At 39.7% G+C, this 13,064-nt stretch overlaps 2 long non-coding RNA genes across 2 annotated transcripts in view; one reads left to right on the forward strand and one right to left on the reverse strand.

The window, feature by feature from the left end:
* Window positions 1–471: 471 nt before the first annotated feature.
* LOC118001256 lies at window positions 472–11,478 on the reverse strand. The gene is made up of 2 exons (XR_004676660.1): window positions 10,736–11,478; window positions 472–7,396 (listed from the first exon to the last, which is right to left on the reverse strand). It is a non-coding gene; the product is annotated as an uncharacterized LOC118001256 (long non-coding RNA).
* Window positions 11,479–11,733: 255 nt separating this feature from the next.
* LOC118001257 overlaps window positions 11,734–13,064 on the forward strand; it is a 37,795-nt gene continuing 36,464 nt past the window's right edge. Inside the window, exon 1 of the long non-coding RNA XR_004676661.1 lies at window positions 11,734–11,833. This is a non-coding gene — a long non-coding RNA (uncharacterized LOC118001257). The remainder of the gene's footprint in view (window positions 11,834–13,064) is intronic.

The raw sequence follows: 13,064 nt of genomic DNA on the forward strand, positions 1-13,064 counted from the left end.
ATATAAAATATGTGTTAACTGCCTGTTTGTATTATCATTAAGACTTCTGGTCAACAGGCTATTAGTAAAGTAAGTTGTACACAGAGTTCTGACTGTGCAGGGGATTGGCACCCCTAAACCCCACATTGTTCAGGGTCAACTGTAGTGGCTCTCTTATCTCAAGAGTAATATAGACAGTATCAGACATTTCTCAAGAATAGTTCTCTATCTAGGTAAATCTTTGAAAGGAAAGACAATTGCATGAGCCTTTTCCCTGAAAGCCATGATTCTGCCTCAATCACTATAGTGTCTACTGGAGCAGCCCATCGTGTGCCTTATAAATAGTAAGGTACTCAATATATACTGGCTGGATTTTTAAAATGTCGATAAAGAGATTCTTAAAACACACCTTATTTACAATTATCCAGCATCTTTCTTTTGAAAAATTTATAAGCTCATAGCTCTTCAAAAAAATTTTTTTTCCTCTTTAAAAGTGATGAAATAGACGAAAGTTAATAATTGGACCATAAACTTAGAGCCAAAGCTATAGTACAAAGATATGAGAACTGTCTTGAGACCAGCTGATGCTTCTGCCAAGGTGGGAACAGGGAGCCCTGGGCCCTTTTGATAGAGACTGGCATGGACGAATCTCTGAACACTGCTGAGCCCTTTTGCTCTGTGGATGGAAACTATAGTACCTATACCTTACAGAGCTCTTCTGAGAAGTGACAGATATATATGAGAAAGTACCATACACATGTTAGTTATTTTTCCTTATTATTTCCTTCTGATTATAAATACGTTAAGGGAGATTAATCAGAACAGTGTTTACTAATGGAAATAAACTATTAATGTCATGTGGGCTTTTAAACAGCTACATGATCTCATTTGACCTCACTGAACATCAATTTCCTCAAGTGTAATAAGAGAGTTAATCAGATTCTCTCTAAAATCCTTCCAGCTATAAAATCCTATGACTCTAATTCCTTCATTGCTTTAATTTATGAGGTAAGGGTAGGAACTGAAATGGGAGAGGGTTAGAAGAATTTTTTAAAACTAAGCATATACAAGTCATGGAAGCAGACTTCCTTTAACTAGTGTGATTTTTCTTGATACAAAGAAGCACCAATTACCCTGACTTCATTCACCATCACTTCCCACACCCACACATTTTTTAAAAATAGCAGGACTACAAAATAGTTTGAGAGTATATTTACAGACACAGTAGTTAGTAGATGACTTATGAAGTTTTCTATAGAAGAACTTAATTATCTCCAATACTGTCTGGCATGGGAACTGGGTTATAAAGAGCAAAAGAATAGAGGCTCATTCACCTTATGCCTGTGACAGTGACATGCCATAGACAGTGACAGGGACAAAAAAAATTCTTATTCAGAGTCCAACCTTGAAATCAGGTTTCAAGACCTCCACACCATTCCATGTAGAAATGGGCAACTTAATTTGAAATAGCTCACTGCATCTCAAAATCAAAGACACTTTCAGCACTTCATTGCAAGTTAATGTTTAACTTACACTGTTTGGGGTTATCAGTAGCTTAGTTGCTCACATAAGGATTTTCTAGATTTCCAACAAAATAACTGCAAACTCGTAAGATAAAACCACAGTTCAATTCAAAATATAGTTATTGAAAAACTCATGTTATCATTTCATCCTATTCTATTAGCCTAATTAATATGTGCTCACAGTAGATTTGTGCTAAATTTGAACCACTAGAGATAGCTGATGAGGGAAATACAGTGTGACTGGCCCTAATTTCATTTGTAGATTTCAGCATTAAGAATGAAGGTAAAAAAAAGATTAGGTCAACAAAACAGGACAGCCACGGAAGCAACAATGACAAACCACCAAGTACTGTTTTGCTCCTTTTGCATCTGGGGAGGAGAGTCTGAGAAAACATGGGATGGTTTCCGTTAGCTTTTAAAGCGCCAGGGTCTGTTTCTGCCTAATTTTAAGAAAACTTAGCATGGTAGTAATCTAGGATGTACAAACGGGAAACTTTTGATGAGCAGTGGAGGAAAGAAAAAATTTCCATGAATAGGAAAGGATAAAATGAAAAAGAACAAATGAGAAAGAAGAGTCCCTTTTCTCCCTTTCTATTCCAAAAGGGTAATTTGTTAGTGATTCTTGAAATGTCTGAACAATACGTTACTGCCATGCAATGACTGAGGGGAAAAAAAAAATCTTGACTTTGTTTTACCGATGGGGACTGAATCAAACCTGTTAAGACCAGAGTCCTCTACCTGAGAAATGAATAACCAATTAAAATTAAATTAATTTCTTCAAATCAATACTTTTATCATTTGATTAATACAGTATTTTTTAACCTGGGTGTTTTTCATTAATGCTACTAAATAATGTAACTTTCTACAGAGAGCAGGATAAAGAGAGAGATTTCAGGGGACCGTAAATTGAATTTTCAGAAAGTTTAAGGGTAAAAGCGACCATATTTTAGTTTTTCTGGGAACATCACAATTTCAGTGATTCTGTCCCAATACAACTGTAAATCAGTAAGAAATACTTTTGGACCTGCGATCTGACAAAAAAAAAAAAAGTCATTTTTGGTTTAAGCAGCAACCAAAAAATCCTAAATTCCCCAAAGAATTAACCTTAGTTTTACGTTCTGTGCAACAAAAGTGCCACACTTTTATTCTACCTCAGCTATTTACCAAGAAAAGATTTACATACAAGAAGAGTAATTCAAACTCACTTTAAAAAATAACTAATGAAACTACCCTAATTTAGAGTTTTTGAAGACATTAATTTAAAAGAAACCTACCAACATTGGTTGGCATTCTAGAGCCTGAAAGTCCTAACTTTTCTTATTTTTTCTTTCTAAAGCACTTCTTAAAATTGGCTCTGGTATTTTTTAAATGTGCTCAGAAGTCCTAGGGCTCTGGCAGTTTTTTAACTAATAAAATAAACATAGCAATCGAGTACCTACAGTTCTGCTAACAGTATTGTTTGTATTCTAAGCCCTATCCACAAAGGCTACAGAGAAAAATATCCAGTATAAACAAATATTACTTAGATACCAGTGGCATCTCAAAGCAGCACACCCAAGTCTCAAAATGCAAAAGGGAGAAATGTTCCACTCCCACGGCGCATAACTTCCTGGTGAACCTCATGTCAGGCAAAAGAGAGAGAAATTGCCTCTGTTACCGTGAAGTTGGGGAGGAGGTGTGGGTGTGAAGCAAATCAGTAATTCGCTTTCCTCATTTTTTCATCATCTTTTTTTCCTCCACATATCTCTTCTTTTCCATAATGTTTCTCCTTTCTCATATTTCCTGTGTTCAGCTGTTCTCTCCTCTTCTTCCACCCCCAATTTCAACAGAAAAGATAACTTCGTCCTTTAATCTCATTGCTTAACATCAGCCCCTAAACTTCATACAACACACACATGTAAACAGTATGAATAATATTTTCAAAGTAATGCACAAATTAGGACAAGAAGAAAGACTGGAGTGGGCTGGGGTTAAGGCTGGGAAAAAAAATTTGCCATTTGTATCTGCAATGCCCAAACTTCCAGCTGATAGAGAAGCCAAACTCTGTAGGAAGAAAGAAGCTTGTCCTGAGAAATGCTAAGGATAAGGGAAGGCATAAAGGTCCATACAATCCTATGAAAATCACAATGAACCAGTACAGCCCACCTCACCATGCAGATGAAGCCCATGGCAATGGTCACTTTTGATGCAGTGATCACTTCCCAGGACTGAGGAGTGTCTCCTCTAAGTTTGGCTTTTGATTCTATAGCCCAAAGCTTAAAATTGAGGACGGAAGACATACTGCTTTTAAGTCCCTGACCCTTTCCATGTAGACTCATCTTCCCAAAATTCTTGTACATTTTTGTTGATTCTTAGCACTACTGATAAGTTATCCACTCTGCCCACACTTACCAGTCTCCCCTCACTTAAGGCCTACCATAAAATAAAACTCTGTGTTTTCTCAACTGCACAATGATAACTATAATTATATAGTAATAACCATAACTATAGAGTCAAGATAATTAAAGAAACTAATATTGTAAAGTGTTTAGAACAGTGTTTGGTAAATGAAAGAATTATATAAAAATTTGTCAAATAAAATGAAAATAAAATAATCTGTGAATACATATAGATTTAAATGACAAAAAACTCTGTATGATGGTAAAATAGACTTCAAACAGAAAAGAAGAACAAATGTCTTGATTTTGTCAGTATGTGTCATCAATCCAGTTGAATTACTAAGAGTGATTACCCAAGGAACCAGGCTTTATCTAAACATTTTGTATTTAACCAATTCTGGCCTGGTCTTGAGATACTTGATTACCAAGGAAGAAATAAATCTATCTGTTGAAACCAGTTTACAAAATGGAAGTGTGAGAGTTCACCCTTAGTCTGAAATATCCTATATCTGACTATTCAGCACTGTAGTCATTTGAATTTTTTATACATTATTTAGGTAATATTATTTAAGAGCCTTCATTGTATATTCTAAAAAAGGATAGAATTTCAAGTTAAATATTTGGACTAAGGCAAAAGAACTTATTTTCCCTTGGAGGTGGGGCTATAATGAGATGAAAAGGACAGCTGTAAGTTGTAAAACTAGAAACAGAAAAAGGCAGAACAAAAGATAGGACAATATGGAAGGATAGACAATGATGAGAAAATAAGGTCAGTTTCATGAAATCAGACTGTTTACCATGCTTATAATATGTGAATAAATAAAAGATATAATGAGATTAAAACTTATTCTAAACAGGGAACAAAATATATCTCAAATATGGAGCTACATATGTGAAAGATATAAAATGACCCCATGAAAATAAAAAACTGGTTTAAACTTTATCTTCTCTATTTAAAAACCGCTTTTAAGATAAAAATATTTTAAAAATACACTTGGAGTCTCAAAGATAAATTAGCAAAAAACTGTAAATTATATGCTTTTATTTTTCTATTAACATTTAGCAAAAAGTGTAGCCACTTTTCCATGATCACTAGGAATATTAATTTAGAAGCCTATAAGACAGCTAAGCATATTAAAAATTATTTCCATAGACTGATTTCATAAATTTAATACCCAGAAATTTTTAAACAATTCAGCAGATGTTCTCTAGGTGATAGTAATAATGTTAAAAAAGAAACATATGTGACTTTTTAAAAACATGTGCATCGTTTACAGTAAAATTAAATTCCACTCATAGCAATTCAAGGAATATAATTAGTTTTCTATGAAAACAAATCCTTTGAATCCTTGTTTAATAGGAAGTATTAGTATTGGTAGTTTTAATCTACACAAATGGAACTGAAAGATTTTGAAAAGTTTATTATGTTAAAAGTATGTAGTGTTGAGGTGTTAAGCTTCTCTAAATTTTAGCAGCATACCTCGAACTTTTGCCAGAAGAAAAGCAGACTTCCCCACTAAGCAAGAAATTTCCATTACTCCTATATTAAGAAGCCACACCCCATACAACTAATGACAGGAAAGCATTTCAATTCAAACCTCTAACACTATCCAGCCTGAAGCAAAGTTTTAAAAAAAAAGATGCAAAAATAAAACACAACTCATATTTTCAAAGAAAGGAAACTCTTGCTAAATAAGTAGCAATTATGCTGAAGAATTTATATGCCAAGCACGACTGAATGTAAAAACACCAGAGCAGTCAACCATAGCTTTAGCACTTTGAGTATGATTAACAGAATGAACTTTCAAAGGTCAATTAAATGTCAACACATTTTAAAGAGATATTCTTCTTAAATCTGGTCAATGTATAATAGCACCTCATAATTTAGGGATACTCTTCTTAATTTAAGTGTAATGTGCATATGATACATATACATACAGATGCAAATTTACATGTCACCAACCAGATTACTATGGAAAGTCATCTAGTGTCTATCCTAGAGTTTGACTATTTTAATGTTTTTCAATTTATGAAATAATAAAAAGAAAATATAACTGTATTTAACATATAGCACTATCCAATGAAGATGCAATGTAAAATTTTAAATGCTAAGACTTAAGGTTTATCTAATAACTGATCCTATTTATTCCATCATAGGAAGTCATTCACAAGATAACTCTTTTTTTTTTTTTTTTAAATGCATCATCCTGCTACCTAATTCACCCCCACTAACCTTCTCTGATGCTTATGGTTAAAAAGCTTACCAAAAAAGGTACATGGCATTCAAAAATTGCCAAGTTTAGCATTAGAGATCTGTAGGATAGAACAAGTCCTGAAGGCACTGAGTGTCCATTCCTGATATTTTCATCCAAGAACTCAGTAAGAGTTCTATCCCACATAAGGAAGGCCAGGTTGTCTCAGAGCCTCAGAATTAGAAGGGACCACTGTCATCTGACCCAAACCTTTCTAGAATCACAGCTCAGAAAATGTAGAACCACAAAGGTAGAGCAAATTGGCTTTGCTCCCACAGCTCTTTAGTAGACATCAAGTCTTTAAAACTTATTAGTCTGGTGCTTTCTTCTCTATATCAAATTATGCTATACTTTTTCTTCTTTAGGACTTTAAGACCAGGTTATAATTGACCAAATAGCTGTGGCTACCACCGGAGTTCAGAACAAGATGGAATCTTTAAGGAATTGATGATCTGGGAAGGCTCCAAGAAGGAGTTGGAAATTGAAGAATGGGTAGAATCTAGGTGGTTCAAAAGGAGGCATCACTAATGAGGCAAGCAATATGGGCTAAGGCCCAGTGGTGAATGAGTAGGGCATGTTGTAGGAACCACAGGGAGAATATATTTACAGTAGGATGGGACACTGTTTTTAAGGCCACCATATAGACCAGGCAGAGGAGGTTCACTTTGACATGGGGACACACAGAGAGTGATGAAAGGCTTTTGATTTTAAGAAAAATGATGTAAAGATAGCAAAGATTAGTCTTGCAATAGGTTTGCAAGAGAATGGAGGTGGGGAGAAGAGAAAGATTTGACAGGCCTCATAGGGGTCTGTCTGTCTACTAATGTTGATATTTTACAGGACTGTAAGGAAAAAGTGAGCTAATGAGAGACAAAGTACTTTGAAAAGTAGAAGAGCTCTAGAAAGTAAAGGTATTTTTCAAAGTCGGGGGGGCAGTGGTCTCTCTCATCACAATGCCATGTTTTGATGGCATACACTTCTCTGAAAAAGGCAAATTTGGAGTTGGATTCTGGATCTATTTCTTTGGGGTCAGAGATAGAAATCTCATCCCTTCAAAAACTGCAAAGGTGAGATGCCAAGAGTGGTGATACATGGGGAAACCTAGGTTACTAGCAGGGCCGCAGTCTGCATCCTTCCCTTGTCCCTTTCCCCTCTGCTTAATAATTACTATTTAGTGGTGTGACCTTCCCTTGCATCCAGAGTGACTTATCTCCTCCTGCGTTGTCTTCCTCTCTTATCCCTCTTCTACAGCAACTCTCCAGGGCTAAAAAAGAAATTTTAAAAAGTTACTATAATAAATTAAAAGTACATATATTGAGTATATACTGAGTGACAATTATTATGTCACTAATTTTTATATTATATAATTCCCAAAACAACTCCTATGAGGCAGGTACTATTTTCCTCATTTTCCAAGGAAGGAAACTGAAGCTTACAGGGTCAAGGATGCAGCTCAAAGTCACCTAGGTAGTAAATGGCAAAGCTAGGATTTGACATGGGGACACACAGAAAGTGTCAGGTGTGGCTGACTCCTTAGCCTTGCTTTGAACTTCTCAAACTCTCCCCTTTTTCTTCAATAAACATGAAAATACTGAAATGTTGGGGATTTTATGGATACAGAGATTACAGGAGCATTATACAGGTTTGTAGACGAAAGTTTTAACAATATACAGCAAGGGGCCTGGGTTCTGCCATACACTTGACTGCCAAATTATCAGCTTTAGAACTAAAATAATCAAATATGAGTGTTAAACTATGTTGAGGGGATAGCTTTCCATTCGGCATTCTAGCTCTGTTCCTTCTCAGGCCTTCTGTCCCTTGGGGTGCATTCCCAATTATCTGCCTGAAACCTCATCTCCTTACTTGATGAGGAGGTGGCTGGAAGAGAGGGTGGTGGGAGTATCCCATAGAAGAAGGCATCTCTTGGCCCTGTGCTCCCAAACTGCCTCAACTCTGCTTGTAGATGGTATCTTGGTTTGCTTGTAGAAGCAGTTCATGAGGGGCTCCCTGGCCACAGCTAAGAGATGAAGCCAATTCTGGTGCCAGAGGGGAAGTGATCAGAGCAGTGAGCATGGCGGGGGGTGGGGGGTGGGGGGGGGAGGTACTTTTTAAATGTTCCTGGGGAAAGCAACCGTTGCCATTAAACATTGGCAAGAAAACTCTAACACTAATTCTTGAAATTTAGTGTGATTCTCACTTTGGGAGGAACTTGTTAAGAACACAGACTCTAGGTTCTGCTCACAGACATTCTGATTCTTTAAGTGTAGGAAGTTGCCCAGCAGTCTGAAGTTTTGTAGGTGCTACAGAAGATTCTGATACAAATGGTGGAAGGACCACACTCTCAGATGCACTGCTCTAACCCTCTGCAAGCCTGCCCAACCAGCAAACTTCCGATGAGGAGAATGCACATTCTACAAAGACAGCTTGTTGTTCAAATATCAGTGCTATGTTTTAGGTTGAGTAGTCACTTTTAAATAAGGCCAAGAGGCTTTCCAGAAGTTTCCAGGCTTACAAATGTTGGGGACTTACTTTGCTTGTCAACAAATAGACTATTACAGAGACCCCTCAGGAAAATCAGAGTATCTTATACATGATGTAGTCCACATAGGACCCATCTGCACACATAGCATTTGTCTAGAGTGAAGACCTTGGAAAGATGTTATTTCCAGTGCTTATTTTATATTTGGTATAAGATTAGAGGTAATTTTCTCATTGCAGATTTAGTTGATTTCAAAAGGTATACTTTTATTCATGCAACTGCACTAAAATGTTATTTTAACAACGTTATTTTAACAATGAGTTAAAGATCAGATATCACTCAAGTGAAATATAATGGTTATGATTAGGCCATTTAATTAGACATTCAATCACAATGCAAATAGCTACTGATAATTCAAGAAACATACCTTTTCAAAGGTTTGTGTTCTTCAAAGAAAGTTAGGTCATAAAATGTATTATATTAAATCAATATTGCTATCTTTCTCCTGGAAACCCTATCAATTGTCTTTGTCTCTTTCCAAATCTGTATCCCTAATTTTAAAATATAAACTTTCAGGATAGATACTGGAATTCAGCTCAGTTTTTCTGCCAGTTTTCTCTGACACCTTCTTTCTTCGCCCTAACGCATGATAATTCTAAGGATGGGCGAAAAGAATTTTAAATTATTTTTATCTAAGCACTGGGTATTTTATCCAGCGAATATTTATGGAGTGTATTTATGCATTTACATTAAAAGAAATCAGTTTTTGTTGTTATAAGCTCCATGAGAAGAGAAAACCCAGTGGAGCACCTGACTCCTAGAAGGCATGCTCATGAATAGTGAAAAAACTGGGAAAATTTATCATTGAGAGAAGAAAATAATTTCTCCTGTATTTAGTACTGACAAACATTTAATAGTTGAAAGAGTTTTGGTTAGGGAAAATGCTTGATTTCACTTTTTAGTGAAAAAAAATGGGCAGGTTATTATTATAACCAAAAGTTAACACTCCATTGTATTGCAACACAACCTGTGATGAAAATATTCCAGTACCATTCCCCGACCAAACCTTTAACATTAATAATTTATCCAAATTATACATGTCACTAACACATCCCAACAAAGATTATGTAAGTGAGCCATCTTGGCGTCAGTGATACTGAACATAGCAGCTATTTTCAATCCTTCATTAAAATTAGATCAAGATGTACTTGCATTATGTGTTACTGTTCTTGTAAGGAAGATTTACATTAGTTCAAGATTTACTTTGGTTATAAGTGACATTTTCTTTTCCTTTCTCAGAAGTTAGAGCCCTCTCCCCCACTGCCCTCCACATAAAAGTTTCCAGTAGAAAGAAGCAATACAGAAAAATAACAACAAAACACGTGCCTTGTTTACTCTCTCCTATGTATAATAAAAGCCTTGCTCTCCCCCTAAACTGAATCCAGAAGGGATAAAGGGATCGCAGGAGGCACCTGCCACTTCATCCTGAAGCTTGGTTCTCTGTCCCCAGCCTGGCTCCTACTACTCCAAATGCTGCAGCAAAGTAGATCAGTTTTAAGAAGTGTTTTTAAACAATGGCTAATTATTTTTCACTGGAAAAAAACCCTCCCAAACCTTCCGATGTTACTGTTTGAAAACATCAGACTTAAAAGTTACTTCTCTGTAGGCTGAAAGGTGAATCCAGGCGCCCGTAAATATATCCTGGCCTACTGGTTCATAACTCCTGTACCACGTTGAGGCCCAAGGACAATCTCAAACCGAGATGGATTTAAAACACGGGAAGACACCAGAGATCATGTAGCTCTAGCCTCATGTATCACGGATGAGGAGATCTAAGTGGTTCAGTCACTTGTCCAAGGTCACGCAGAGCCAGTCACAGGCAAGGCTGGTGCGCGACCTTCTAATCTTTCCACCTCCCAACCCCCACCCTGCACAGGCCCTCAACAGCCCCGGCTCCTAAAAGGTTCCCACCGATACGGTTCACGAGCCAGCGGCATGTCAGCGACTCTTAAGCAGTCGCACTTAAATTTGTTCTCCCCGCCTGCTCCAAAAAAGTATTAAAGGCGCTCTCCCTGCCTTCTCCCCAGACAGCTTAAACCCCTCGCGCCCAGAAAGTCAACTCACCCGCAGCCCCCGGCGCGGGCGCCCTCGGACGGACTCTGGCCCTACCCGCAGTCGCCGCTGGCCGCGGCGCGGCCCGGGCCGACGACGAGTCCAGAAAGTCACCGGCGGTGACCGCGGACGCCAGGGGCGGGCCGCGCCGTGTCGCGCCGCCCCGCGGAGGCGCCGCAAACTTTTCCCGGCTCGCAAGTTGCCGGGCTCGGCGGCCGCGGACGGACTTCCTTCCCGGCTGCGGGAGCGAGGGGGCGCCCCTTCCCCGGGCGGGGGCCAAGCCGACCGGGAGGGGGCTGGGCGAGGCGAGGGACGGTCAAATAGGGGCCGGGGGAGCGCAGGCGCCCGCACCCTGAGGCGCGCGGGCCGAAGCCCGGCCGCATTGTCTCCGCGGCCTCGGACCCAGCCCCGGAGGCGGCGGCGGCGGCGGCACGAGCGGGCGCGGCCGGGAGTTGCCGTCCCGAATCTGCCGCCCCCTTTCGCCGCCGCCGCTCACCGCGTTCTTTGTGTGTCTCCAGCCGCCCTCGGGTCGCTCCGCCGCTCGCCTGACAGCTGATAGGCTCGTCACGCTGGGTCCCGCGTCTTCCCAGCCGCCGCCGGCGGAGCCCGGCCCGGCCAAAGGAGGAGGACTGAGGAAGAGCGTTGACAGATGCTGTCTTGGAGCGGCCGCCGCCGGGGGGAACCTGGGGCTGCCCTAGGGGCGGCCGGCGACCAGCCCCGGCCCCGCTCTACCCCTTCGAGACCCCTTCCGCGCCGGGACCCTCCCGTCCTCGCTCCGGAGCCGCCCGCCCAGCTCCGGTCCGGCGCCCAGCGCCCTGCTCCGCAGCTGAGCGCGCTCGGTCAAGAATCCTGGGGAACCCGCCCCGCCCCCTGGCTCCCGCACCCTCCAATGATCTTGGCCTACAGGGGGTCGTTCCATCCAATCAAGTGTCGGAAAGCCCGGCCTGTCCCCGAGAGTGTAGCCAATGGAACACGACTCCGGCAACACACCCGCCCTGATCCACTGGGAACAAACGGCTCTGAGCCCTGAGGTGGGACCCTGATCCCGGCGCCCAGAGCAAGTGAAGTCCGGCCGGAGCTGTGTCACAAAGTGAGAGGCTATCGAGGCAGGTCTGGTGCTTAAATTACTGTATAATATATAAGGTATTGAGGAAAATGGGAACGCAGGACGTACTACTTTTGTAGGTCACCTAAATCCCTACCCTGAACTTTTAAACTCCTTTTGTGGCGAAAGTTCATATGTAAAAGAAAACTGCACAAACACGTTGTAGCGCTATTGACTGTTCGAATTAAGGCCTTTACTTTTAGAACATTGCTTTAAAGTGTCTAACCGGACAGCATTCAAGTTGGTGCATTTGTATTAGTAAGTTTGCCAGAACACCGGGTATCTGCAACAGAGGTTTGTGTCTATCCTGCTCTAAAATGCAGGTGGTCATGGCCCTGCCAACTTTTCTTTCTAAAAGAAAATTGCTTTCAAGAGTGAAAATGTAGTTTTATATACAAATCATCTGTATTGTGAACTTTATTTCTGTAATAAAGTCACACATTATCTTCAGGGGAGGTTGGATAAAATAGCTGAATAGAAAATTATATATAGAGAGAGAGAGGGAGAGAGGACTTGAGTAAACCACTTGCTATAAATGACTAGCTGTTAATCACAATGCTTTGCAAATAATAGTCACTCTGTAGTTGTTTATTTGATATGGATAGGGTTACTTAGCTGTTGTTATTGTGGGTCACATAAACTTTATTGAGCTCTTCACTGAAAATGGACTACACCATGATTAAAACAGTTTGTAGTAACACATATTTGCATTTATTAAAATCAAATCGTACTTCTTTGTATTTCAAATCACTGTTGTGTCTAAATTTTGTCAAAAGATCCAGATTCTGGACTGACCTCGAGCAAATCTCTTAATAACTAACTCTGTTATGAAAAGACAATATCCCCAACTCTGCATGCCTCATCATAGTGCTATGAGATCCAACCAAGATGGCATTTGTTAAGATTTTGTGAGGCATTGTGCCAAGGGCACAGCAGCCTTAAATGTGTATATATTCCTTCTCTGCTTTTCTACAAGCAAGGATCAAGGTACTTGCCTACTAGCAGCCCACCGGTATTTCCTTTGCACATTTTTCCAACTTGAAATATTTTTTGATCCCATCAGTTTTCCCACAACTTAGATATGAATTAAACTCCAGCTTCTTAATTCTAGAGCAAAGCAGCACTCCCAAGCTTTGTCTTTCTTTCTTTCTTTTCTTTCTTTCTTTTTCTTTCTTTCTTTCTTTCTTTCTTTCTTTCTTTCTTTCTTTCTTTCTTTCTTTCTTTCTTTCTTTCTTT

The sequence above is a fragment of the Mirounga leonina genome, unplaced genomic scaffold (assembly GCF_011800145.1).
Source record: "Mirounga leonina isolate KUSES-001 unplaced genomic scaffold, KU_Mleo_1.0 Mir_53, whole genome shotgun sequence".
NCBI lineage: Eukaryota > Metazoa > Chordata > Mammalia > Carnivora > Phocidae > Mirounga > Mirounga leonina.